The following is a 25,085-nucleotide window of genomic DNA, read 5'->3' on the forward strand; positions in this document are numbered from 1 at the left end:
TAAACTTCTTAATCTGAAAATAGACAGGATCACACTTACTTGAAAATGCCTGGATCTTTTATATTCTGGCTACTTCCAAAAAACACACTCCAGTTTCTCAAGCTGGGCAACCAAGAGACCTCCAGGGCAGCCTGGGAAGACTGGTGGAGCTGCTCTGCTTGCAGAGATTTCTCAGGGGAGCAAACTGTGTGTGAACTGGCAGCTAAACTCTGAGTGGGCAGCACATCATGCAGTACAGGGAAGGTGACTAATTGGTAGAGGATATAAGAGCCTTTCAAAGAGAGGGAAAACTCATGGTAGATGAACATCTCTTCTGCTCCCTTATTCCGCTCTGCTCTTTCACGTTAATGGAATATATCAAACTAACAAGGCAGTGCAATATATCACAAGGAAATTGTAACATGCTCTCATGTCAAAATAAGGCCACATTTTATTTCTGTGATACACCACAGCAATAACACATTAGTCAACATACAAAATCCTAACAATAATAATTTAAAAATAACACAAGCCATGTGTTGGCTGGTGTTCCCTGTAGTCTTTGTGTAAAAAAGAAGTTGGAAAACTTCTTTACAAAGCTGCAAGATTTTGGGCTCCAGCCATATTCATACACAGACTTCATGAGAACCTGGAGCCAATGGTTTTGCAATCAAAGCATGGAGCAGCCTTTTACATTCTGCTCTCTGTGCTCTTGCCTAAATATAACAATCTTGAAAAATGTAGCTATGGACACCCTGCTTTATAACCCACTGAAATATTTTGAGCCTGGGAAGTCACATCTGGAGGTGCACTATGACATGCTCTTCTGGTCTAGAGAACAAGCAGTAACCAAAAGCTGAGACCATTATGGACCAGTTTGGGACAGGTGGGTTTAAATCACACCACCAGGTCCTGCCTGACTTTTCCTACTTTTTAACATTTGAGAGGATGCACATGCATTGGAACCCTATTCTTAAATTCACCCCTTCCCATTCAGTGCTGACTTTCATTTTCTGTTTTCCTCCTTTCCTCCTTAACCACAATAACATGAAGTAGAAAATCCTTATGAAATAGAAATACAACACTGGCAGACTGTGAGCATCAAACAAGTGAACACTTCCTTCCTTTTTACTAATTACACTGAAAAGAATTTACCTTGGCAGAGTCTTCAAAACTCTACTATTAATTTTCAAATATTCTTTAGTGATGAAGTCTGTTTAGATGTAGAATTGTTTCTACTCGGCTTCTCCCATCTCAGACTTTTCATCTTCAGACCTAAGTTAATCAGAGCATCAAACTCCTCCTTCAGGAAGTTTCTTTCATATGTTTCTTACTTGCATACAATCTGTAAGGTGCCTTTTTTCCTTTAAAAAATGCCAGAGGATGAAGTTGTTATATTACAAGCTTATCCAGTCTTTATTTCTTCAGTGCTCTAATTTTTAAGTGTGGTTTACTATGAAGATGAATTTTAACTCTGTGTTTCTTGAGGGAAAAAAATAATTTGCATTTATATATCCTTCAGTTTTATTTCCCTATTTTAACATTTAGCCTCCTAAACAAAAACACATATTATTCAGTCCCAATCACTGGTAAAAACCACCGAGCTACGCTGTGCTTTAAGTGCCTGTTGTTGTACATCCTTCTACCACTTTTAAAATTACTGTGCAATAACATGTTGACATTTTACATGCTGAAATAACTTACACAGAAAAACAGGCCAAGCTGCAGTATGTGTCCGTATGTGCCTCTTAAAAGGTTTCTTCTAAGTGGCAACATTTGAGTGGGACACCCTTGCCCTTAATCCACATTAAAATGAGCTGGATTCATCTTGAGGATGCCAGAGGTCACTTTGCACTTCAACAGCAAGTGCCTGGGACAAAACTTGGGATATAAAGTGTCACTGCAGACAGGCACAGTGGAATTAAGGCTTCTGCCTTCAAGCACCCTGCCTCTGAGCTGCCATCACCTGGTACAGGCTGCAAACCTGGTACAGACCTGGGTCTTTAATATAATAACAAAAAGGTGCTTAGCATGTTATTCCAGATCTAATGATCCAGAAGCACTAATGAGTTTAGGAGATCCCTTCAGCAGCGCTCATATATACAAGCTGATGTATAGACAATGAGTGTCAAATTTCCTCACAAAATATCTAGATTTATGGTTTTTTAGCAACTTGGCAAAACTGAAAGCAAGTAAAAAAAAAATTCTGCCAAGATTCCTGAAAGGAAACAGAAACTACCTTTATGATGAAGCTTTTGTTTTCATTTTTAGGGCCCACATGAAGTCCTTACACAGGCTTTGAGTAGGTGCAGAGGGGTATTAGACATTGGCATTATATTAGAACTCACTTTTCCTTCAAAGGAGGCACTTCTGGAATAAGAGCTTGTAGCACTTTGCAGAGCTCCCTGCTGTATTCAGGAAGGAAGTCATATCTAATTAAACTAGACAGAAGAGATGCTTCATCATTTTAACTGGAAAAACCAGTGAGGGAGCTCAGCTAGCACATGGATAGCCAAGTGCAGCTTCCCAGCTCCCCAGCAGCCTGTAAAGCTGCTACTGGGGGGCCTTGGCATTGTATTCAAAGCCACTTTTAAGAGCCAATATGGTAAGCTGTGCAAGATATGATGTACAGGGAGCCCCATAAAATCCTTTAATGGAAACAGCAGGCTTGCGTTGGAAAAGGTTTCAAGGAGACGCGTACACCAGTATAAAGATTTCTGCTCCCTTAAGACACCAGGGCCTGAGTGCACAGGCTCCCATAGCCCCAGACCTCACAACCCTTTGGGATGTTGCTTCCTGTAAAAAAGTGTGCATCATCATCATAGAGCAAATATTGATATGATGATGACAGAACACTTTTTTCCCTGCTGCTCTGCTGTGTTAAACCATGAGAGGCAAGGTGAGATGATTAGCCAGCTAAAAGCCCAGCAGGAAGACGGGACAGCTGAGCAAGCTGCCTGTGCAACATGAATCTTACAGGGACACATGCCTGCTGCTGGGACAGTACCATTTAATGTCCCTGTAATGAGTTATTCTTAGATATTGTGCTATCAGTTTCAGCTCCCTCTAGGTGGAAGGCAGTCCGAAGCACTCTCAAGGGTCTTTCTCCCTCTTCTTTCTTCCATTACCAACAAATGTAATGACCCTTCTCTTTAAGAAAAATCTTTGCAGATTTCTGCCAGCATTGCCTGCAGTGCCAAGTATTTTCCATTCCCAAAGAGAGGGGAAGGCAGGACCCTCATTCTGAAGAGCATTTCAGAGGTATGAATAGGGATGAATCCAGCAGCTCTGCCTGTGGCTATCAAGCACTTCTGACTCTCACTTTGTTCCTGGGCCTTGGTGATGCAGGATGCAGCTGCTCTGCCATACAGGGATGTACTGGTCACCTACACAGGATAATTGGGATGCCAGCCTGGAAAAGAGGTTACAGGACCTCAATGAACAATAGGAAACTTCTGCTCCAAGGAGCCTCATTAGAAAACAGAGATTCCATGGGTATGTAGACCTGTGCTTATGATGCTTTACCTACCTACCAAAACTCATCAACACAGCATCACTGGCACAATGTGACTATCACCAGAATATATTTTTTGCCTGTTTACAGAAGTTCTTCCCAGCTTCTCCAAACTACTCAAAGCCACCACAACCACCAGAGGAAAACACAGCAGTGACTCTAAGTGGGTCAAGAGAAGAACACCACCAGAAACAAGTCCTTACACACTGCATCCGGAAAACCCCTGATCTTTGACATCAAAATGGGAACAACAATTTAAGTATTCAAAGAGATAACCTTAAAAATTGCAAGCATCGACAATTAGAATATGGACCACCCACATCTATACATTATATCTTTGTTTCTAAAAGTTATGTGAAATCTGGACCATCAAAAACACTGCTTGAACTTAAGTATTTTTGATATTCATGTACAGTAATTGTAATTTCACTCCTGCTTTGAAGGATTAAAAGCACTAATGTGGTCATTAGGGGATCTCATCTGTTCAAAGCCAGAAATAGTCAGAATCCAGGGAGAGAGTGAAGGAGGGTATGGAGGGGAAAAAAACTAATACAATCACCTTTTCTTAATGCTTGTTTTGTGCAAAAGGACTAACAAGTTTTCCACCCAAACTACAATTTCCCATTAGAAGAAGAAAACTCTTTGGAAAACAATGAATGACTTTTTCATGACTGAGTATCTGGTTTATATTTGGAAAATACAGGAAATACATTCTTCTAACCAGCCTTTTTACCTACTGCCAAAAAAATGAGAATGCAGTTTTACAGCCAAAACAAGCTCTTATCTACTCCTTTTATAATTCACTCCAAACCCCTACATTAATGCAATATTGCAAATGAGCACCTAAATGCAGAAAAAAAAAAAAAAAAAAAAAAAAAAAAAAAAAAAAGCAATTGATGAATCCCTCTTGCCTACAGACCTCTTACTGTGGACCATTTTTATACTGATTTTTCCCAGTGCTATTTGATCTCACAAAAGACCTAAAGTAAATCTTATATAAATATAAAACCACACAAAAAATATATGGGAAATATCATTTCTCCCTAGCAAATTTTCTAAGAAAATTTAAAATTTCTGCTGGCATACAGTATAATTCCATTCACACAACTTCTGCTTACAAAATTCAAGGTTATCATATGTTCCAGCTGTAGAGTGCTGTCATTTCTCAAAACACCCAAAGTAAAATATCTTTTTGTCCTGGAGAACGGTACTTGCACCTTTACTTAATGCACAATCACCACACAGATGGCTTATGTCTCTGTAATTAATAATAAAAAAAAATCTACATATAAAATCTATTTCATATATACAGAACAAGTGCACAGCTCATCAACACAAAGTAAATTCATGATAGAGTGCTTCAGATTCACTACCCAAATGGCCAGCCCTACAAAAATGTGACTCCTTAGACACCAGCTACCAAACATGGATGCTTGCCACGCAACTGGAACAAGAATTTTATCAGAACTGGTAAGAGATAAAGCCTGTACAATCCTTAACACTGTTAAGTGACAGATGATTGATCCAGTTCCATGTTCTCTGCCAGGCTGGGAGGAATCCCCCAAGGGAGGGAGACAATCATATACATGCAAGGAACACTTTCATTCAGATTTAAAGCAGTCAAGATCCAATGAACATTGAAAATTTATAATTTGGAGGAGCAGAAATTAGAAATAAGCCCAGGTTTGAAAAATATAACAGGTGTTTTAATGAAAATATGGCACAATAGTTAATGTGTTGAGGCAAGGCATGAAACATTCACTTTTAAGACAGGGCACCTGAACAAACATTTATTATCCCAACCCAAGAACAACCAAAGAGTTCCAAAGTTTATATGCTAATGTACCTCACTTCAAAGATTTCCTTTAGCTACATCAGAAAGCAAAATTTTTATGCCTGGAAACCTAGCACTGAAGAAAAGGGGACTGACAAACTGTCACCCTGTCAAAAGAAAAACACACTGAGAAGTGCTCCAATATGCAAACTCCTTATTTTTCTTGAAATAGGCTATTGCCATTTTCTGTAGTTACAAAACCTGTACCCACATGAACTTTGTTCCCACACGGCCAGGTAAAAATTTCAGTTTCCCAAGATATTCTTTGACAGCCACTGCTACCTCTTCTAAATTACTCTGTGCTACCGGGTGCTTGCAAATCAGGAATTTGATCTTCTGGCACCTGGCAAAAGAGAGTCACAGCTGAAGCCTTACTGAGAAAAGGTCCTGTGGCAACATGGGATACTGGCAGACAGCTTGGGTCAGCTGTTAGGACTGTTCAGAAGATCAAATGAAATAGGATTTTAAAAGTGAACAGAACAAAATGAGAGAATCAACTTCACTGACTACACCAACTTCTGTAGGATCTGCTACAGGAGGGGAAAATTAGAATGTTTGGGGGCAAAGAAATGTTTAAATTGGAGAGAGGTTTAATTGGCTGAGGAAGGTAGGAAGGGTGCTTCATGTTACAGTTATTCTTCCTTTCCCCAACAGATCAAGATGCAGATGACCAGGAGGGCACACGGGCCAGGATGTAGGAGTCTGATTTCATTCCCATGCAGGAAACACAGAGACAAGTGTTACACATCCAGGTCAGGGACACCAAACACTCTTGATTCTCTCCATTTCTGTGTGGGGCTTAGATGAGTTATAGTAAGTCTAAAAATACTGAAGCTAAAGGTAAGAAAAAGGTCATGCTTAGTAATGCTACAGTCCTTTTCAAGGGCGTGGGGCACAGTGGTTATCTACATTACAAGATGGGTATGATCTAACAACAACATTAAGGCATTAAGTTTCTAACTCACAGGTTACATAGAGACAGAAGTGGCCACTCTAGTCACACAGTGATAGTCTTTAATTGTACACTGTCACAGAAAATCAAGAGAATACGTTGCTACCACAGGAAAATGAAGTTCCACTCATTCATGTCTCACTGGGAATAACCAGGTGCTGACAGCACATGGAATAATAGTGATTCAAGCAAGGAAAGGAAATATTTTCAGGGGATTCAACTGATACAGAAACAATGAACAGTTATTACATTAATGCCAGACATCATGGATTTATGAAAAATAAATCTAGGGAAACAAAGCTGGTTTCATCCTCTGATGAGTATAGCAAATCTATCAGATTAAGCAAGAGTTTACAAATTGAGAACATCAGTATGTCTGTACCATTTCACTCTTTATTATCCAAAATTCTAACCAAAAAGATTGATGATAAAAAGAACCAATAAGCACCTATTCAAAAGACTGGCTGATTTGAGATTAGTCACCAATATAGATCCAGGCTCTACCATAACATCTGTATCAATCACACCATTACTGACACTGAATCAGCTTAGAAATTTCTGTTCCACCTTTAAGTCACATCTTAAAGTCAGAGAGAACACAACAAGAACTTATATTAATCAATTAAAAGTTCAACTATTTGAATTTAGAGAAGATCTAGGAGCAGACTTTATTTCAGTTGCCCAAGTGCATCCACTGGAAGAAAAGCCAGTCTTATCTCAGCTGATGAAGACATAAAAAAACCCCTCAGCTATGGACAGATGTTCCAGAAAGGATGATTACTCATTGTTCTGAATTACCAAGGGCAGGAATGTTGAATTCTTCAACTCATAATATCAAGAGCTAAAGTATCAAAAAGCCTTCCAGAATATATCTATATATAAAGGCAAAGTATAAATTTGCAACAATCACATGTAATTTATTATCTTAATGCAGGTTAAGTGCAAGAAGTATGATAGTTTGTGATGTGCAGAAGGATCTTTTTCAACAAACTTTTCTGTCTTACTTGCTTCGATTGTACAAATTAAACAAAAAAAACCCCACCCCAACAGTCTTGAAGTTAAAAGGTAAGAACTTCAGGCAACAGCTGTATTTTTAATCTCTACAAAAGAAAGCTAATATTAATGTTGCCTCAAGAGTGAAAAGGTTTTACTTATATTGATAAATGAGAAAAAAGGCACACCATTCTTCTCTTTCATGTACAGCAATGTCTCAAATACTTCCCAGCTGCTTGACTTGCTGGTGCTGAGAGGAGGAAAATGAAATTGAATGTGCCCAGTACAGTACAACATGAAACTGATAACATTATTCCACTTGAATGTCAAGCTTGCTTTGGTAGCACATGAGTGATAGGAAGCCAGGGGAAGAGGAGAAAAAAAAAAGAAAATCGGCAACAACGAAAATCCCCAAGACACTTAGGGGAAAAAACAACAGCTAAAATGAGCAATTGATCTCAGGGAAGATATCCAAGTCAAATTTAATCATATGCTCAGCAAAAGCATGCAAGTCTCAGGCAAAGTGGATTACCTTTGCAAATGAGCCAGCACTGAGAGTTTACTCAATTCCTTTACGTAGTCACAGACTGAAAATACAGCTTGGAAAGGAGCAGTATCGATAAGAAAAAAACCACAGCAGGAAAACAGACCTCAAAACCAGATAGGAAGACAGGTGGCAGTGTAAACTGGCAGAAAGGCCAGAACTGGACAGAAAAGGATCAGAAATAAAATATTGCATGGCTCAAGAAATTTAGCTGTAGGAACAAACTGTTCAACCAGATTAAGAAGGTAAGAGCAGAATTGCTGAGGCACTTCACTGCTTTCCCTTCAATCAAAACCACCCAGGGCTTGTCAAAGTTTGTACCAAGCCTGTTGGGTCACATACAGGACAAACAGGTTGCCAGACAAGTGTCTTTTGTGGTGCTTCTGTTTGTTCAACAGCACTGCCTGCATTGGGTGCTGGAATACTCTCAAAATCCCAGGAAAATTTAATCTTCTAGAACAAGAGTAACAGCCTCATCACTAACCACTGAAACAAATACCTACTGCCAAAAAATACAGAAAAGCTGCAGTGTCAATGTAGCCACACTTAAATGTGGGACCTTTGCCCTGCACAAAGTAAAATGCCAAATCCCTTCCAGCTGGTGTGATGCTGACATAAGCTACTACTAACTCTGATATAGCTAGTAATGAAGAGAATCTATAAGGAATAAATACATGAAGAATGAGAAAATTATTTATGAAAACCTGATGAACTCAGATGAGCTGGTATCCCCCAGTATCCCAGTGCTGGAGGAAAATGTTGCCTGTGCCGGTATCTTGAAAAATGGTTTTGATTTTCAGTAACCTGACTGGCATGTGACTACATCACTTCAATCCTTCATGTCATAATAGCATAACCTTTACTGAGCAAGCAGTATATAGTAATTTCCTCATGGTCCACTGTTACCTCTGTATGTGACAGTTCACTAGAGATGAGGAGCTTGTAATTACTATCAGCATCTGACCTATTTCACTGTAGAGAATTACTGCTTTTGTGAAAAGACTATCTTTATGCATACACTAGTCTTTTTTGGCAAATGGAATATTTCTTTTCAATTCATTAATTCAGCAATAATCTGGGGGTTTTTTTTTTGTTTTGTTTTGGTTTTGTTTTTTACGCAGACTACTTTGCAGTCTTAAAGGTTCACACAAAACCAAAACAATATGTTTCTTTATAAACATACTCAAAGTCTACTGTATGAACTTGGTCAACAGTGTACATAAAGTATCATATAATAACAGTACTGTGGCCAAGACTGGCAACAGGATAATGGAAGAGAATCATCCCAAGGAAAACCAGTGGGGAAAAAAAAATCACAGTGTGCATTGATGATAAATTCAGAACATACATGAAACTGACGCTGAAGATCTCAAGCATAAGTTCTGTTTTATGGTTACACTCCTTCAAATAACATCTCAATTAGCTCCAGGATGGCCCAAGGATTACATACTTGAAAGGCAGCTGTCCTTGTGCTGTATCATCTCATAAAACAAGGCTTCAGCCTAGAAACTCATTCACTGTTTGTCTCAGTGTTCTCTGTATCCAGCTGAGGTTTGCTCACTCACTGTCCCTGCAGCTCACACAAACTGAGCCTTACAAAAGCTGCCTTGTCCAGCCTGTCAGTGTTTCTTCATCAGATGAGCACACAAGAGAACTGACTTTCACCTTTGCTTCACTACAGGATTTCCCTGGTCCAGAACTTCAAGTAGTGTTCTTGTGCTTTGGCATAAATCATAAGAAAAAAATACATATCCAAATCTGAAATCTCTTGTGAGGAAACAGTAAAGATGAAGAGAATGCTACAAAAATGCTTTACAAAAAGCATATTATTGAATGCACAATACTAACAAAACTCTGGAAAATTTCACTCCTTGACAGTGCTCTCAAGTTTCATCAATGCACAAAGAATTCATTTTCACTTTCGAATCTTGTGGATTAAATATGTTTGGGGAAAAAACTAGAGCAGAAAAGAAACCTCCCAGTTTATAATTCACATATTAAAGAGGACCTCCTGCCATGAGCAACTGTGTCCTAAATATTGTAACAAAATTCATGATTTTAAATGCTTAGGTTATGATGTTTGCATCAAAAGAAATGGTTCCCAGTTCAAAAGCTGCCATACTTATTATTACTAGTACCTCTAGGGAGACAATAATAGTCATAAATCCTGCAGCATTAATTGTGATGTACTAAGCATGTACAGATTACCTTTTTGAATTGTGTAGCATCTGCCCATTGATGCAGCTATCCATGAATTAGGCCTTCATTAAATGAGTACCCTTCTCAAACAAGACAGCCCGAAATATTGAAGAAGTCTTGTGCTTATTACAACATCTGTTAAAAAATTGCTCCTTGAAAATAAATAAACCTCTTTGGAACAGAGGGGTCTCAGAGCCACTGCATTTAGCACCTATCACCTCACATGAAGCACTCCTAGAAGCACCACACTTCCCAATGAAATAATTGTTTAAGAAAGAAGATCCCAAGTAAATTTTTTGCTTGTGCATAACCAAGAGGTCAGTTAGAGATTAAATTCCTTTCTTTAGTCAAAATTAGGGAGTGGAGGAGAGTGGACACTGTTGGTAAAAATGCTAGAACCATATCCTAATTGTCCTAAGTTAAAAAGAGCTCTCTCCTGTTGCAGCATATGTAATAACACACATCACATTGAGACGGCCACAATACACAGAGTATCACCATGCAGCCCCAGAATGCTTTAAACATCCACCCATACAGAGTAACACCATACCTCATCAGAAGCTTCAGCCATCTGCCCATACACAGTAATATCGTGTCACCTCAGAAGGCTGCAAGCATCTGCCCTTCTTGTTCTTCAGCCCAACCTTTCATACCCCCCTGTTCCTGCGTGGCACCTGTGTGCCCTCTGCTCCCTCTGGTGATGGTCAGTGCCCCTGGGCACTCCATGGCTCATTGCTGTCAGTGCTGCTCACCTGCTGCTCACAGCTGTAGCCCACTGGGGATGAGGCTGGCCACAGCCCCAGTTACCACAAACTGTGTGCCTACGCTCTCCCACCCAAAAGCCAGTTAAGGAAAGCTGGCACAGTGCCAGCCGTGTTAACTACACCACTTGCAAATATTGTCCCTACGTGCCTTCATCACAGACCTTTCCTGATGAGAAGTCTCGTGCCTGATTTGTATCCATATGATCAGGTAACATATCAAGGCAGAAATAAAAGTGTCTGAAGCAAGTGTTTGAGGTCTTGTATCTGCCACAACGCTAGTCACTAACTCAAAACATTGGAAAATGAGACATTTTGAGTTGCTGTTCTCTGGTGGTGGCAAATTTACAACAGAACCTTACCTCACTTGCAAAATGCTGCATTTTTCAATTTAGAAGAATTGCTACCTTTTAAGCTAAGAGTGCAGTAAAAGACTTTCAGATACATCTGTGAGCAGTCCATATGGACATCATGTCAGACACTTCCCAGGTTTGAAGTGAGAAAATGGAACTGAGGAGCATCCTGCCCCATCCCACCTCCTGCCCATCACCCAACTCTCGGCTCCATGCCACCAGAAGAGCTGCCTCCATTACTGGAACAGCTCAGTAGTAAGAATGAGCACCCACAATTGGAGGAAATGAGGCACAAAAAACATGGCTGTGGATTAGTGCCCAGGACCAGTGTCCTCAGTATCTAAACTGCTGCTGTCATGGAACCCTGTTCTCCTAATGCTCTCAAGACTCTTCTCTTGCTGCTGCAAGTTGTTATCACAAGAAGCAAACAGGATTCTCCATTGAGTGCAGTATGATTCATTCTAAGAACAAAGGTTTAAAAGAATTATATATTCTAAGGCAGAGAAAAAGCAAAACAAACAGATTCTTCTAATTGAAGACATGCTAGCTTGCAATCCAATTCAACTTTTTTTCAGCTGCTCACAGTTCTATGACACATTTCTATCTAGTATATCCAGGATGCCAGAATCAGAGTCCTCTCAATGAGTGTAATAAAAATGAAAAATAAAAAAGAAAAATGAACCTCACATTAGCTTATACCTACATCTTCTACTTGATTTCATTTTCAAGTTCTTATGCACTAGATGACAGAGTATTATAGAAAAATAAACAAACACTTTAGGGTGATTGAAGAACAAAATCACACTTTAAACAAAAATCAGTCTTGGCATTGACAAGAGAAGACAACACAAATGAACAAGAAGCTGTAAATCTTTAGTGCCACAGGAATCTCTCCACAAGGAACAACTAAAATAAGCCATTTGAAAACCTGCATGTGTGTGTTTAGTGTATTTCCTAGCCCTTGGACAGCAGCAGTTGATTAACATATCTGTCTTTTCTCAGCATATTCAGCACCTCAAGACACTTGATATCAAATAGAAATTGTATGCACCACCTCAACAGCAGTCAAGAGACAGACAGGGGCCCAAGAACACCTGTTTAAGATGTATGGCCAACTGACAGCTTTTAACTTACTGTGCTGCTACTTTTACCAAAAAGTTACCAAAAATTGCTTCAAAGATGCAGCAAAAGTGTGCTGGAATGCATATAAAGCCCCAAACCACCTGAGTATCCAAGCCTGGATGTTTCTGGACCTGGGGTTGACTTCTGGTCCAGCCTATCATGACCTCAGGCCCAGGAATGGTTTGTGTCGCTTTCAAAGCACAAACCAACAATATTCATATTAACATGCACACATAAAGCTCATTACAAGGTACCACACCATTAGCCTTCAGCTCAATGAGAGTCCAAATATGCTCAAATCTTGACAATGTACCACCTCGAGGAACTCTTCCTGAGGCTTTCCTTACTTTCTGTCACAGTAATTAGCTACATGAGCATTCTTTGTGCTGTAAGTTTTATGCTCCATACCTGAAAAGAAAAAAAAAAATAACCCTCTGAGTGGTAAATATGAATCACACTTGCACTGGGACCAAGTATTTTTCCTGGATGGAGATGGAAGGAGAGAAAAACAGAAGCCTGGAGCTCTCCTGTCCTATACAGCAAACAAAACTATTTACTAACCCATGAGCAGGTTCCACAAGTGTTACACATGCACAGACTCACTGGAGAGGACAAGGGCAGCTCTACAGGGGTATGCACCTGAAGCAGAAAATACCCGGGCACATCTGATAGGGAGCAAGCTCAGCTTGAGCAAGCCTTCAAATGCCTGTTGAGTGTAGGAGGTATTTTTAGCTTTCTTTAAAACTTGAGAGAGTAGTTCCCAAAGCTTGGAAATAGATTATTTAATTTTGTTTTATTTTTCCTGGCATTTTATTGCAAACACTCTTAAAGCTGTTTTCAGGTTAAGAAAAACAAGCGAAGGGAAAATGCACAGGTTAGAGTTCACTTTTCTTGAAATCTAGCCCAGATTTTCTAAGTGTTAACCACTGGAGGAAAAGCAAACTAATTCTGTAAGAGTGGCTCTGATTTTGGGCCTTACGATCTGTTTCTCACATCTCTCACAGATTTCATATAGTTCTTAACAATCTACTGTTTGCACAAAATCCCAGAAAGATTCTGTTCATTAAATGCAATAATTGCACCAAGCTCTCTTCTCTCTTAGTAAGCTTTCAAGAGCACATGCCAATAGCAGCAGTCCTGAGAAACTGGCTACTGACCTAATGTGGTTATGGCAGCTGAAATTTTGTTTTATTCAAACATGAGCAAAACCAATATGTTAATAACAGCTTAGAAAAGACAGTAACCAAAAATGTCTTTTTTTAAATTTTTCAACTGGTCAGTCTTTCTTAATCCTCAGTGAAGTTGCTCAAGTGTAAAGCAGTGTCACCTGTGGCATTTTGTGAACCTATGCATTTTGAAATACAGGCTGTACATCACATCTCATTTCCCAAGTAATTCCTGTACATGCTTAGTACATCACAATCCTGTGTTATACTCTCCATTTAGTATTTAAACACTAAATGGAATAAGGTTTGTTTCTAGTTGACATTGATCATTTTAATTTGCTTAGATTCACTGGTGGGGAAAAACAGAAGAAAAATTTTCTTCTTTTTTTCACTTACCTGTTTAACATTTTGTAAAACCTACTAAAGCTTATTGTATTTCTTGCAACACTAGAACAGGTACTAGAGCAGATGCTTCAGGAAGCTACACTGAGAATTCAGCTGCATACACAGGCAAAATCACAAGGGGTTTTGCTTTGGTCCCTTTGGATACCTCTGGCTCCACAGTTCAGGCTCTTTATGAAGGCGTCCCTTCTAGCTTCTCCTCCATGGACCAGCACTGTGGTCCTCACTCCCTATCTACCCCCAGCTTAGGACAAAAAAGTGCTCAAACCAAAGGCCTCTCACCCTTCTGAGTTTTGTTCTTCCCTGTAAAAACATATTTCCCTAATTTGAAGGCTGCTTCAGTTCCCAGCTCTGCAGTGGGGAAAAGCCCTTCAGTGTCTCTTGGCTGAGCAGCAGGTGTAACAACCCATGTGCCCCTTAGGTTATAATGCTGATGAGGGAAGTGGCCAAAGCCCACTGTGTTTAAACCTCTTTGTGAGGCAAAGCAAAGAGTGGCATCCATCCCCTGCCCCACTATTTCTGAAAGGATTCAGATTCTCAGGCTGCTGAAAGCTCTGCTCTTTCTTCTTTACCTGACTTGTACTGAGTCTTCCCAGGTCAGTGGAGCACTTCTATAAGAAGTCATATCCACCTGAAACAATAGTAGGATCAGTGCAAGATGCATGGACATGAACATCTTGTTCAGCTGTATACCAAGGCCACCAGCAACCTCACCCAAGTCAAAACAGAATAAGTGAGAGACAGAGACAATCTCTGGCCAGGATTACCATGGCCTTAAACAACTTGGCACAACAAGTGGTAAAAGGACTGCACAGTCTGACCCTGCCCTGTGCTGGGACTTGACATTTTGTACAGAGATTGAGTGTCATGATGTACAGAGTAAATTGCAGGAGTTTCTGCCTTTCTGGTCAGGGTTTCCTGGTAACCAGTGTGTGCTGGCACCAGACAGCACTGCTGCAACAAGTCTCCTACATGTGGCACACATTTATGAAGGTGCTGGCCCAAGAAGATGAAATGAACATCCTTAAACAAAAAAAGTCCATAACTACATTTACTTTTCATGCAAGAACTGCATAGTCAAAGAACTTTAAATTTCTTAAAATTACATGCTGCTATATATAAGCATGCAAACTCCTCCTCAACATGGAGATGAACAAATATGACTCTTTCTAAAACAAAAGCAAGCTAATAATATTGATTTAAATTTATTTTCATATTAAGAAGACAGGATGGGTCTATCTATTTTAAGAGGATTTTCTCTAGACATCAAAAAACACAGAAGACCTTAAGCAGACTTATTATTACTTTCTAGTACACCTAAGGCCCTATAATTTCAATTAAAAATAAATATTGTCACTGTAGTTCACTGCTATTATACCAGGTATTTTCCCCCTCGATGATCCCTAGCCTTTTTTTTTTTTTTCTGTGCCACACTTTATAGCCCCACTGCAAAAATACAACAGAGTGGCTGCCGTGCACAAAGCCAGCACTGAATCAGCCTTGTGGACCCAATCTCCTGCACTGTGGTGCCTTTCTGAAAGGGAGTGTGCAGCTCAGCCTGCAATGTTGTGCTTGGATTCCATACAGGTCTCCAAAGGAAAAAAAAAAAAAAACAACCCACCTTGTTTTCATTCCAGCCGTGTTTACATAAAGGCTCTAATGATCCCCACCAGCAGGTTATTTCTAACCCCTGGCCTCCTTCCCACCCCCGTGTGTCCCTCTGCAGCCAGCCCATGGTAACAACCTGCCATTCTCCTCAGCAGCAGTGGTTAAACATCTGGCTGTAAATCGCCATTGCCACACGCTTCAAGCCCTATTTCTCCTAGCTGGAGAAGGAAGGCAGAAATGGTTAATTGCAGATAAATTCAACTCTTCTGCCATGGCAGTTTTCCCTACAGCATCATCACTTGACATCTAGGCAAAACCAGCCAACAGCCCCCATCCTTAGCTAGAGTCATGTTTGTAGTGAATTAACCAGTATTTATCTGACTGACTCTGATGTAGGTCATTGAACTTCACCCAGCTTTTCCTCACAAAGCAGGGAGAAGTACAACCTGGCAGTCTGGGGTTATTTGCATACTTGCACATCACTCACAGACCTACAGAGAGAGCAAATAATTGTGATTCTTGAGACCTCTTCAGGACAGGGCCCATGGTTTCACTTTGTTCTATAAAGAATCCCAAACAGGGAGGTCCTTGGACAGCTGCTCTAGGCAGTGCATCAGCAAAAATTATTAACAACATGAAAAAGCAAAGCAATCCCTATTTTCACGTACCCTGTCACAACTCTGCTTATTAAGTTAGGAGAGCTAGAAGTGCAGATTTAATCAACAGAAAAAAGACTTCACCCAGCTGACAAGATCTGCTGTGGCTTCTGCTCATTGTGCAGCATGTGCCACACAGAGTGAGGAATCTGTTTCAGATTCCACTTAAAACAATGTGCTTTAAACTTCTAAGTACACATGACAACATGCTAAATAATAAGCCACATCATTCAGATGTTTTAAGCACTGTTTGTGTGCCTCACTGAAGCCCAAGGGAATTTCACCATGTGTCTTAAGGCCACTGCATGTGACCCTTGACCCCTCAGGTGACAATTGCACAGCACCTCCAAGTCTGGGAGAAGCAAAGGAAAACTTCATGCTCCATGTGCCTTTTGTAGCTTGGTTTTGTCTATTTTATTCATTATTAATGATAATTATTAATTGTTATCATTAGGATAATGCACTTGAAAGAAATTTAAACTCATGAAAATAAACACCTGATTTTCTAACCCAGATTTCAGAAAACAAATGCACTTCTTTCATTTATAGAATAGCAATGATATGGGGTTTGGCATTGTGATTTTTTGTTTGTTCACTTACTTTTTAAAACTTTTTTCCCCCATCCACAGATTTTAATTAGATGAAATCCACAATGCTATTTTTATTAAACTTTCTCCAGCAGCACTTAGAAAGCTGGCTGCCTCTTGTCCCTGAGCAGCTCATGCCAAACTCACTGGAAGCCTGGGATCCAGCTGGACATGCAGAACATTTCACATGAACATCACATTTTACAGGCAGATGCTACAGACATAAGCAATTCATGACAACCATCCAAGCCCAGCCTATGGGCCTGCTCTAACCATGGCCCCACATTACTTAATATATTAAATATTCACACAGAAGATATTGGTAATTTGCTTTTAGATTAAAACATGGCTTTAGGAGGTATTTGTAACAGAAAACACCTTTCCAGGGCTTTTAACGTCACAGTAGGTTTATTTTTATGCTTCTAGTCCATTAACACAGTGCCAAGAAGCAATATTGTATTGCGTCATTTAAAAGCTATAAACTTTTAATCTGAAATTAATGTTTAAGATTATTAAGCTATGAAGAAATAATAGCTATATTTGCAATATTCCAGAATTCTTGCATAGGAAACTGCCTGCTAAGTCACATGTGCTTTCCTTCTAACTTGTCCTTGGTAAAAATTTTGGGCCACAGGCAGTTTATCTGGTTTTGGTGCAAACTGTCACATACATTTGATATTGTCCATTACATATTTGGTATTGTCCATGAACTTGCAGCAACAGTATCATCCCAGAATGAGTTGTAAATCTGCCAGCCTTATTGAGGGAATAGAACTCACTGGTACATAAAACATCCCCTAATTTTGCCTTATGCACAAACACAAGAGCCATACTCCATACATCTATTTTACCTTTACTGAGTCTTTATGTTCACCTTTCCTGATAGGCAGTAATTTGTCACATGACACTGTTGGAAGGTTTTAGGATGAAATGTAAAAAGAATCTCACATACTTTATGCTGCCTGTAAGTTATAAACTTATTAACTACTCTTCTGATATAGTTAGTCTATGACAACACACTTGCTCTCTATTATTTTTGGCTTGGATCACAGCATTACTTGTATCTGCTTCTTTTTTTACTGCTTGTTAGGATTAAGAACAGAAGAGGAAAATAATTTCCTCAGCAGAAGCCTCCAGAATTGGAGAACGGCCTCAGAGTAAAAGCCTCAGCTTTTATGAGTCCTTCTAAAGTGTAAGTTGTGTTAAGGCAAGGGAAAGAGAGGGGTGAACTTGGCTACCACTTAGTTAAAAAGTTGATTCCAAAAATCAATTAATATCCCACTGGATATCCCATTTCCACTGCTCTTCTAGGGAAAGCAGGTGAGGGACTGAATGAATTAGCATCCCCTCATGTCTGTTCTGAGCAACTGCAAGAAAGGCAGCAAGAAGGAACACTTAGAGGGTCAGAACTTACGGTCTGATGTGCAACCCTTATGCCTGTGCAAAGGAAGATGATTTATCATCACATTTGTTTTTCTTCCTTCATTACCATCCCTCACTTACAGCACGCTTCAGCTCTGCTGGAGTTCAGCACAATTTCCTGCTAAGCTTCAGCAGGAGGATGATGAGGCTATTAATGGACAGAAGGTGCAATGGGTACAAAAGCTACTGTGACTTGCACAGATGAAGTATGATAGCAGCCATCAACAACTTCTACTCTGGAAGAAGAAGCCCTCTAGAAATATATAGATATTCTCTGACTTTGTGGTCCTTTTCCTTCTTTTTGTTATACTCAATATCTTTCAAATATAACTTTTTATATGTTCAAATCTAACTGGCAACATCTTCACAAACTTCTACCAACATTTTGATATCAAAACTTTTTCTAGCTTTCGATAAAAATTTTGGATATTTATTGTGGAAAATAAAGGTAAAATACAGCATGCATATATTCTATGCCAAAGAGAACAAGTCTTATTTGGACTTCATAGATTTAGGAAATGGTTCAAGAAGATCTGAGTGAAAATGGCACTTCTGTGATGCTGCTACAGCCAGCAAGAAAAGTTCTTGAAAGGAATAAATCTAACAAAGTTACAAAATACCTACTGCATGTTTTAAATACTAAAAACTTTGGTAGGTCTTATAACACTCCCATACTAAAAAAAGACTCTACACTGGGACAGTTTTATTACATTTAATTCTGCACACCCTATCTGGCCTGTATTAGTATTTGCACAGTAAGTTACTATGGGCTAACACAATCACTGAACCAAGTGCCTTAGACTGCCCACTCCATATAAAAGCTTTGGTTGGAACAAGAGCAAATGTGTGCAGAGTGCTTACTTTCTGTTTGCTTGAGATTTCTTTTGCTTCATTTATAAATCCCTCCTTTCCTGACCATCAACATAACAGGAAAGTGAGATAAAGGCTGTACAAGCCTTCAAGAAGCTATCCCAGGGATCTTGTACTTTCCATGCCAGAAAATCTGGCACCACCAGGGAGAAAATTAAGTGAGCTAGTACCTTTTATTCATACCCTATAATTAGATGAGGAAGTCTTAAAAATGTTGAGAAGCAGATGTCCTATGAAGAAAAGCAACAGAATGGATTTATATTTGTTTTTTTTTGGCTGAAGCATCAACCCAAAAGCTGTTCTCCTTAGAAAAAAAATTGTCAACAAATTTTACAATTTCACAAAAGAGAATACTAGCATAAAATCTTGTAGTCTTTATTTCTATTTCTTGCATGTTTCAGTACTGATTAGCTTCTATATCACTTAACATCAAGTCAATCAAGTTCTGAATCCATCCCACAGGGTTTTTTGTTTGTGGTTTTCTTGACTGCTTGTGGGTTTTTCCCCCAGTTTTTCTTTTCCTTCCCTTCCTTGAAGGACCTCTGATTTTCAATTATATTCATTTGGACAGTTTGATGGCTTTCAAAGACAGAAGCAGTACCCTCTCTCTCGGCATGGGATAGAAAAAGGTAAACTATGTGTGACGTTAAAGACCAACACAAGATTTCAAAATGCAGCTATGGATATACATGAAGAGCAGGACAAAACACTGAAAGGAAGCAAGAAGCTTTTCACTGGATTAAATGTCACTGTGGTGCAGTTCTATGCTGTATAATATGATAATGAACATTACACACACAAGGACACAGATTTAGCAGCTCTAAGAAACTTTCAGATTTAAAGAAATGCCAGTCTTGCTGTACAAATTTGCTACTTGACCACTGAGAATACTGAACAGAACATTCTCTTCAAGGCCTACAGTTTAATTTTTGCTGTCTCTTGTAACTTTGATATGCAAGTTTCAAACTCTCAGCTCCAGTATTTTGTTAGTGCCCAAGCTCATATCTTTCCACTCTATTCTTTCAAATTATAATTTATAGACAACACCCAGGCAATTCCTTTGAGAACTCCAGCTATTACAGCCATATATCAATTATTCCTTATTTGTTGGCTGTGAAAGAAATAACCAAAACAAGAAAAGCTATATCTATGTTAACCAAACCAATAACATGAAAACATGCAGCTATGTTTGGGAGCTCATTAGCAAAAAGCACAGACATACAGACATTCCCCTGCACAAAACCTCTTTCAGCAGCGTCAGATATAGAATACTTTCTGCATTTGTCACCTTTCAGGTCTGAGTTTCCAGCACGCTTCTTGTTATATGCAATTAGCCCCATGCCAAGGTTTGGTACATTTCATAATAAATCCCTGACCAGATTTGCTTCGGGCTTGGCAGCTCTGGAAAGGCTCTATTCATCAGGGCAGCAGTAAGCCACAGGGCTCACCACACAGCTCACTCGCAGAATTCCAGCACGCTACACTTTTCAACAAGCCATCCCCTCCCTCCTGCTCTCAAACAGCCTGACATATGACTGTGATTAAGTAGGATATGAAAAAGCTCCAATCCATTTTTCTCTTTTTCATCTCTGTTTTCACCTCTTTTCCCTTCAGACAACACAGACACACGTTTTTCCCCCCTCAGGAAAACCCTGCCTTCCCTCCCCAAGCTGCATGGTAGATAGGATTTTTTTTTTTTTCATTGCCTGTATTTTAAACAGTAACCATCTATTATTTGCAGGAAGGCTGTATCTCCTTCTCAGGTTTCTCCAGCTTCAGAGCATTACCCTCACAGCAGCACACGAGGCTGGCTTTCAGCTGGGAACGCTCTCCAAGAGGCACCTGAGAAGAACAGAACAGCAGCAAGAGCAACCACTGGCAATTGGGCCATCTGTTCATGAACAATACAAATGAAAAACCCTCACTTTTCCAACATTCAGCCAGCTACAACAACAAAGAGGGAGCTGGGAGAGACACTGTGGAAGCATGGGTGCCACAGGAGTATGAATGGGGAAATTGTTGTCTCCATGCACAGACTGGATTCCTCTCTTCACTGAGCTGCAGAACAACCTTGCTGGCAGCACTGGGATAACCCAGTTCCCCAAAAACCCACTCAGAAGAAAGAAGAGCCCTGGATAAAGAAGCTCCATCATTCTTAGTAGCAATGTTATAACTAGGCCTGAATTAAGCTTTTTTTTTTTTTTTATCTAAGAAAGGGTGGAAAACTTCTATTAACTCAGAATTATCTTTCATAGAAGGGCCAAACTGTTACACCACTACATAGTTTGACACGGGTAAATCATACAACAACTTCCAGCAGTGCCAAAGCACCCTACCTGTGTTTCCCCCTTCCTTTCATCTCCAGGGACACATTCTCAAAGCTTCATTTCTTTCTCAGCAGCTCTTATCCTTTCTTAAGGAACCGCCACAGGAATAAGTGAGACACAGCTAAGCTGCACAACCTCCATTGTACACTTCTGACAGGCAAAAGATGGACAAAATGTCATTTAAAGGGCACAAAATAAGCTCCAAAAAAAGCTGCATCTCAAGGGTTACAGTCAGGAACCAAGACACAGCATGGAAAAGGTCATGTTGTAGTAACAGGCCAGGTTTTCTGCAGGTCCCTCCTTTCAGGATCCATCCTCTCCAGAGAACTCCCTGTGCCAGAAGTATGTTCACTCCAAAGCCTGAATACAAATTACAACACCCCCTTTTAACACAAAGCATAAAGGCATGCCACAGCTAACTATACCCAATGGCAAAATCTAATGAGAAACTAAAAGAGAAATTATACCAGGAGTTTATCTAATCCTATCTTTTCCTTGTTAACCTACCCTTTACCTTGCCAAAACACTAAACTAAACATGCATCCTAATTTTATGTCATTTTCCTTGCTTGCCTGGAGCTGCTGAATACCAGAATTCACAGTGAGATATCCTCACAATTATTTTTCTTCTTAATTCATCTTTTACAGAATCCAATACTCTAAAACAGTACAGTAACTGCCTATGGCATAATGAAGTCAGAAAATACTCATCATCAACCTCAGAATGCATTTGACTCATCTAAAAACAAGTCAAACTTGCCTGAGATGTTTACAGTTAAGTAGCTTGTACTTAATTTGTAAGAGATGAGCCCACCTTCTGCTTGAGGAGTGCCTGTGTGTGCATCCCAGCCCCACTCCCTCCAGTGAGGGCACAGTTTCATTCAGGGGTTTTGGAGAAGCTGATCATGCAGCATCACACTGTGTTTCCAAGTTTCCTATTTACCTCAACACATAGCACTGCTGCAACAGGATCAAAAGCTGGAATAGCTGAAATATTATTTAATAAAACAACAATGCTAAATTTGCACTTTACCTTGAAAGATCCTTCAGGAGTTCTTACAAAGCTCTCTCACGACCATTTCATGACTGTGTACACACAGTCCTGGGATGGAAGAGCACTTACGCATCCACCCAAAGCCCTTTGCAACTACAGAGGTGTGTGTATGAAGTTCTACCAAGTCACTAAAGTTATCCAGTTATCCTTTGTTAATAAAAGTGAGAAAAACTGGAATCAGAGTTTCTGCAAAGTGCACTTCTCACCATTAGTCTTGCTTCTAAGTTTACCAAACCTTTCACAGACAGCAGAGAAGTGTAGGTGTTTAATGTGAGTACAAATGGTACCAGCCCTACTCAGAGACAAAAGAAAGTCTAATCCATCTGTTTTTACAAATACATACACTTAACTTTAATCTATGCACTATTTACAAAAATGCATGCAGACATAAAAGAGCATAATAAATTAATAGCTCGAAAGAGGCAACGATGACTAATGACAGATCTTACTCTCCTTTCCAAAGCCCTAACCCAAGGGAACACAGCAGATAAAACTACCTAAGTTGACTTTCTGTGTTTCTGTTAAGCCAAAACTTTGGCGTATTCTGAACTATCTGTGTGATGTTTCCCAGCTGGGAGACATAAGCTTTCCTAAACAATTCGGGGCTTTAATGTGACCTTAACACCGCCATCTTCTTTTGTACAGCCAAGGGATATGCTTGTTAGTTTATATGGGGTTTATCTTATTCATCAAATTCTGCTGCCTGAGCACTGATATTGCCTACTTGTAGCTGTACTGTCAACAGATCCTGTGAGAACCTCTCCAGTAATCTGACTCCTGCCCATCGACAGCAGTCAGTAAAACTGTAAGAAAGCAGTTGTGCAAAAGCATTCTTGGGTAATTACAATGTGATTGAAATGGTCCTACCAACACAAATATGCGCTCTAAATCCTTTTAAATCTGCACGCTTGCCCTGCATTTCTTTGATGAAAATTGTCACCAGTGGCTGTTGGGTGCTGCCAAATTGTTACGTATTAGCAATGCATTACCTGAGTCAGAGCTGCAAGTTGAGAGGCAAAACAAGATGGTCCTCTGAAATTCCTGACACTTCTGCAGCTGCAAGCAAATGTCAGCTCCTGACAGATTATTTTCAGTATATTAATTGACATAAACAGTATAGATACTGTGTTATAAAATCGAGAAGTGAAAATGTAATCTTCTTTAACGTAGAAAAACCTGACTGACATTCATCAGAGCTCTTCACATCCCACATCTCGTGTTGCAGGGGTCACTTACAGAAATCTGCATAGGTTTTTCTATTCCCTTTATCCTGGACTGTAATGTGATTAGACATGGAAGAGCAGCATGTATGTACATGCACTTGTGATTGAAACAATCTCCTCTCACAGGTTTCTTTTTTCCTCCCCTAAATTACCTTTTCCAACACATTTCCCAGGTGATCGTCCTATTTCTTAGACCTGAAGTGTGCATTTTTATTACCCTGCATTCCTCTTTAACAAGCTTTTAACGATTTTGTGTCTACCAAAATCCCACATGTTGACCAAACTTCAGAAATATTAATAAATACTTAAAAGGGCACAAGTCTTCACCCTCTGTTGATAAGACTTCCCCATGTGAAATACTAGTGCACTATCATGTGCTCTGATAGTGCAGCTCCACAAGCATTTACTCCAATAAGGCCATGACTCCCTGTCCAACAGGAAATTTTATGGCATTTCTGTCACTTCCCTTGCTCATATTCCTGAGTCAGGTTGACCATGGCACCAGTTGTGCCGATGAAGAGGAGAAACATCATGCGTGAATAAATTCCTCTTACATAATTCTGACTTAATAGTGTGAATCCTGTTTATGAAAAATGTTTACATCACGGTAAGGGAAACCACAAGTTCTGTGTGGGAGGGCAGACTGGGGGAAGGGAGAGGAGAAAACATCCTCTCATGGAAAATTCTCCCTCAGTAAAAAGGGAAAGAAAATCGCCACAAATTATACCCTGGCAAATACTAGCTTCCAGAAAATAGCCTAATTTACTTCAGTAAAATTCAAATATTTAAGATAAATTATTTATTAATATGCAGTATTAATAATTGTATTATGTGGTTCAATGAGATGGAAACTGCACCTTCTGGATGCTCAGTACATAAGAAAGCACTGAAAGCACATGACAAAAAAATAAAAAAGGCAAACCATCAACAGGTATCAAACCATTCTGCTGACATAAATAATTTTTTTTTTTTTTAAGTAATTTTATCTTGGTAGATTTTATGCCAGATCAGGTATCATCCTTCCATCTTTCTTCCTGCAGCTGGTACAAGGCAGCTACTAATACATCATTGTGTGCTCTGCCAGGCTGACAAAGACATGTGCAAGTTCTCACATCTGACCTGGTTCAAATCCACAGGGCTTGGCTGGGCTGCAGGGCACAGATGCAGTGACAAGTATTGATGAGCACGGCCTCACAAGGTAACAGGCACTTCTGGACTCTCCAGAACACCCAGGGCTCAGGCACCAATACCTGGGATCAACACACTCTTCAACATATTTTCTTATTTAAATGTATGTAAATGAACAATGTTTCTAATAATTACTGAGAAAAAAATTCTTACCACACAATCAAAATCTTTTGGCAAATTTTAAAGTCTTAGATCTGTTGGGAAGCTTTCAATTCACTCCACTGAGGTATGGATTGGGCCTTTTATCTTCTACCTGCAGCTGATTCAGCTCTAGCTTAGACGGACAAAATCCTGCCAACTTTACCATGTCACTTCATAATAAACTGTTTCGT

The 25,085-nt window shown here is 39.6% G+C and overlaps 1 protein-coding gene across 23 annotated transcripts in view; it reads right to left on the minus strand.

Moving 5' to 3' along the window:
• The window catches only part of BMPR1B (bone morphogenetic protein receptor type 1B), a 228,445-nt gene that overhangs the window by 149,663 nt on the left and 53,697 nt on the right, over positions 1–25,085 (minus strand). For 3 of the 23 annotated variants that reach the window (XM_085579100.1, XM_085579098.1, XM_085579090.1), the window contains exon 1: positions 40–4,354. The exons of 19 other annotated variants lie outside the window; for them this stretch is intronic. The gene's annotated coding sequence lies outside the window, so the exon portion shown is untranslated. Of the gene's footprint in view, positions 1–39; positions 4,356–25,085 lie in introns of those variants that run through there. One more of the 23 variants, XM_085579104.1, reaches the window with a different exon arrangement.

Source organism: Lonchura striata, chromosome 4 (assembly GCF_050655825.1).
Source record: "Lonchura striata isolate lonStrDom1 chromosome 4, ASM5065582v1, whole genome shotgun sequence".
In the NCBI taxonomy this organism is placed as follows: Eukaryota; Metazoa; Chordata; class Aves; order Passeriformes; family Estrildidae; genus Lonchura; species Lonchura striata.